Consider the following 5,019-nt stretch of genomic DNA (forward strand, 5'->3'; position numbering starts at 1 on the left):
ATGCAAATTGTATTGATTTATGTGTGCAAATTATATATTTTTTGTGTACAAAATGTCTGTAAATATGAGTCCAAATTATTGTAGGCTAAGTGCTGGCAAAAAATAATAATATTTGCTGGCCATGTAGCATTGTACTTGTCAAGAATTGCTTATGATTTTTTTTCTATTTTCTATTACTTTTTTCATATATATTAGTTAAATTTGTTATGTAAGAATTGTGAAATATTATTTTTTTAAGAATAATGCAACACATACAAGTCTTTTTGGTATCAAAGTCCAATCAAGTTGACCTAAATCCAACAAAAACAAACTTCAAAATAGAGTGTGTAACGCTTCAAAGCTACGCACATTAATATGAAAAACGGTTCCACTTTCTTCTTCAAAATTGCAACAAAGAAACTTCAAACCTAAGCTCAAAATCTCTCAAAAATATGTGAAAATTTTCGCGAAAACTCAAGAAAATATCGAAGATACGTTTGAAATCTTCAACAACAAACACCGAAAGAGAAGACGAAAGATTATTGAAGATAAATCGTCCATATTTTTCACTTCTCTTTTGCATTTTCTATCGCGAAATACTAAATAGTCATATTTCTATGTATTAGTAGATTCAGTTTGTGTTCTCGCAATATTGTAGATATGAATGTTCTCTTTATACTGTTCATTCGTGATAAATGTGTTAGGTCGGTGTAAGAATATTGTCGTAGTGCTTCTGGTGTCATTTAATCTATATTAATGACATTTTCTTATCCGAAATTGATTTGCATGTGTTTTTTTTATTTTATGTTTGAGTGATTTGAATGCCTTGAACTGAGTTTGTAGCAAGTAATCAGTAAGTACTTTCGGTATATTTTGACTGAATTATTGTGCAATTGGTGTTTTTGTCCTATATTTGGTGTAATTAGGCCATAGAATGCTGGAGTTATTCTGTGCATGTTTGAGTGATTTTCATGTCTTTTTGTGCATGTTTGAGTGATTTGCATGCTTTGAACGGAGTTTGTAGCAAGTAATTAGTAAGTACTTTCAGTGCTTTTTGACTGAATTGAAGTGTAATTGGTGTTTTTGTTCTGAATTTGGTGTAATTAGGCCATTGAATGTTGTTGTAGTGCTTCTGTTGTCAATTTATGCATGTTTGAGTGATTTTCATGTATTTTTGTGCATGTTTGAGTGATTGCCATGCTTTGAACTGAGTTTGTGACAAGTAATCAGTAAGTACTTTCGGTGCATTTTGACCGAATTGAGGTGTAATTAGTGTTTTTATCCTGAATTTAGTGTAATTAGGCCATAAAATGTTGTTGTAGTGCTTCTAGTTTCATTTTGTGCATGGTTAAGTGATTTTCATGAGTTAAATGTAGTGTTGTTTTCTATTAACCAAATTCTTTATTCTTTATAGCAAAATGACAATGAAAAAAGTTGCTATGAAGAACATCTCAAAGAAGAAGACACCAGTATATAATGTAAAGGTATATATGTTATGACAACTCCATTTTTGTTCTATAACTATAAATATAGTTATATAATATAATTTTTATTTATTTACAAAACATTCATGATTTGCAATGCTCCACAAGATCAATATCAGATATATTCAGCAAAATAAAGAAAAATCTTGTGGATGAATTGAGATTTGGTATGATGAGACATATCCCGGGCTTGAATGTGACCCATAAACTGTTGAAAGAACTGGCTAATTCCTTTGATCCGTTTAATAGCTTCCTGGACACATGGTATGGGGTAATCAAGATCACTCTTGACAAGATAAGGGATGTCTTGGGCTTAAATGCATCCGGTAAAAATCCATTTTGTAATCTATTATATCAATCAAATTTTGGTATTTTTTTATATTACTTCTGTGTTATTAAAATATTTTTGCTGCTGTGTAGGGAATTGCTTTCAGAACAAAATTATCTATAAAGAAATCACTGAGGAGCAGAAGAAAGTTGAAAGCTTCAAAGGTTGTTCTTTGTCACTTTTGATAAAGTCTTTGATTGACATGAGTGTGGATAGACTAGAAAATTAATTGAAATTCAATAGGACATTCATCCTCTTCATTTAAAAGTGTTTCTTGTTGCCAACAACAATAAGCAAAATTTCTCCGGTTCACATGCCACTCAAAGGAATCAGAGGGCATAAATTGCAAAACAAATATACAATTGATGGTTGTCTCTTTACGCTCATGATTATATATTTTCATGAATCCACATATACATGAATAGGCCGGCGGATAGAATTCCCAAACCACTATGAGTGCAACATTGGACAAGAGAGATGCTCGTTAAAAGGATAGAATGTGAGGCGAAGGATGAAATGGTAACTCAACAGAAATTATTCCCTTAAATTTCGGTGCATTTGTTTGAAATATATTCTGCTAATTAAATAATTTTCTGTTTTAGTGCCTCATAAGAAGAGCACAACTGAGGGGACAATCAAAAAAAGAAAAGAAGAAAAAAACGAAGTAACAAAAGAAGAAACCTGTTGTATTGGACTCATCTTCAGAAAGCAAAACTGATTGTGAGTATGAGTCTGATTCTGAATATGACTCTGAAGAGATATCGAAAAGAAGAAAACAACCCAAAAGATTGGCAAAGATGTAAGTGTTACTTTTCGATATCTTTTGTAAATATTTATTCTGTTTATTTACCTCATGTGTTTTTACCTTTTTAGGATGGAATCCAAAAAGAGGAAACATGTTATTGTGGATTCATCTTTTCAAACAGAGACTGAATCTGATGATAAGTAAGATTCAGAAACTATTATTGTAAAACTATGTTCTGTTTTTTCATCAAAATTTTTTTATAAATATATTTTTTTGTATGTATTCTCAAAAGTGAAGAAATCCAGAAAAAAAAAACAGAAAAAAAGGTTGAAGAAAAAAATAAAAATCCTTCAAAAAAGTATGTCTTAATTTTCGGTGTTTTTCTGTCAATATTTATTATGTTTATTTTCCTGATGATTCTTTTCTTTTCCAGGATATAGGCCAAAACCAAAAATATTACAAAAAAGGCAACACCCCTGAAAAAATGAAAACTTGTTCAGCCTAAACAACCAAAAAATGGGCACGACTCGACAGAAGCTCACTTTGATTCTTCACAAACGTAAGATTCGATAATTTATATTGTTTCTTTGCTAAAATTTTCTAAAAGATGATATAATTACTTTAGTTTTACTGAGTAATATTTATTTTGTCCTTAGAATGCCACTTGTGAATTTGTCGAGTAAAAATGATTCTATATTTCAAACACGGTCAAACTATCAGGGTCTGTAAATGCACAAAGTGATCTGATTAATATGTCTCTTTGTCTTACCATTTCTTTATTTCTTGTACTACCATAATGTTCTTTTTAATTTCATATATATTTTTTTTAGAAAAAAAAAACCCTCTAAGATTTTTTTCAAGAAAAAAAGGCATGAAAAAAAAATGAGTTTGCAGCATGCAACTTTGTAAGTTCACATACAATAAAAGTTTTATTATTGTTCAATGATTGAGGTGCTTTTTGAGATAATTTCCGTGCATTTCAAGTTTAAAGTACAAGAAGAAACAATGGATGAAGCCAACCCTATTCAGCAAGCTTACCCAGTTGATCAAGCAAGAATAAAGGAAAGGATAAAACATTCACCAAAATCTGATAAGTGAGTAAAGTATTTAACTATATTGTTGAATTTTTTATTTTGTTTAATTTTATTGACTTAATTGACACTGAATTTTGTTTAATATGAGTACCATAACTATTAATCTCGGGACATACCTTAAAGATCAAATGCTTGTGCTACGAAGACAAACTCAATCTGAATATGAACTACTGAATATATGAGTTTTTCAATTTAGTTTTTCGTTCCAATCATTGAGTTAACGGTTTTATCAAAAATTTGTTAATGTTTACTGCTTAATAATTTCTTTATTATTTTCCTTGATTAGAGTGCCACTACAAGTAATTGCTTCTTCAATAGAAACCTTTGCATCCAGCTCTCAGCATATTCAACAAGAACCTGTTGCACAGTCTCCAATACAAGAATTTCTGCAATAAGAACCTGTTAATGCGTAAGTTCTAGTTACATTCCTTTTTGTTGCATAATTCTTTTTTGGTGCTTTCTTAAACAATTTGATATCTCATTTTGCAGTCCTTCACAACCACATCAAGAAGCTCCTAAGGAAGCTTGGAAAAGGAAATTCAGCATGAAGTTCCTCTTAATGCGTAAATTCTAATTAATAAATTTCTCTTATAATAGTTTTGGTACATTCTTTAACTATTTTGTGTGGCATTCTGCAGTCCTCCATCGGCTCAAGATCTCTGGTGCACGAATTATGAATTACACTTTTCACAACTCGTACCACTAACCAGCAAGTGCACTGGGTCGTCCAAGTAATACCTTACGTGAGTAAGGGTCGAATCCCACAGAGATTGTTGGTTTGAAGCAATCTATGGTTATCTTATAAATCTTAGTTAGGAAGTCAATTATATTTATCAGTTGAATTACAATTAAACAAGAGAGCATGAATTAAAGGTTACTTGTGATGCAGTAATGGAGAATATGTTGGAGTTTTGGAGATGCTTTGTCTTCTGAATCTCTGCTTTCCTCTGTCTTCTGAATCACGCATGCATGTCCTTCTATGGCAACCTGTGTGTAGGTGGATCATCGTTGTCAATGGCTACCATCCATCCTTCCAGTGAAAAGATTCCCAGTGCGCTGTCACCACACGGCTAATCATCTGCAGGTTCTCAATCATACCGGAATAGGATCTGCTATCCTTTTGCGTCTATCACTACGCCCAGCACTCGTGAGTTTGAAGTTCATCACAGCCATCCAATCCCAGAATCCTACTCGGAATACCACAGACAAGGTTTAGACTTTCCGGATTCTCATGAATGCCGCCATCAATCTAGCTTTTACCACGGAGATTCCAATTAAGAAATCTAAGAGATATTCATTCATTCTATAATGGAACGTAGGTGATTGTCAGGCACGCGTTCGTGGAGGAATGATGATGATTGTCACGTTCATCACATTCATATTGAGGTG

This window comes from Arachis hypogaea, chromosome 12 (genome assembly GCF_003086295.3).
Source record: "Arachis hypogaea cultivar Tifrunner chromosome 12, arahy.Tifrunner.gnm2.J5K5, whole genome shotgun sequence".
NCBI classification, from domain to species: Eukaryota; Viridiplantae; Streptophyta; class Magnoliopsida; order Fabales; family Fabaceae; genus Arachis; species Arachis hypogaea.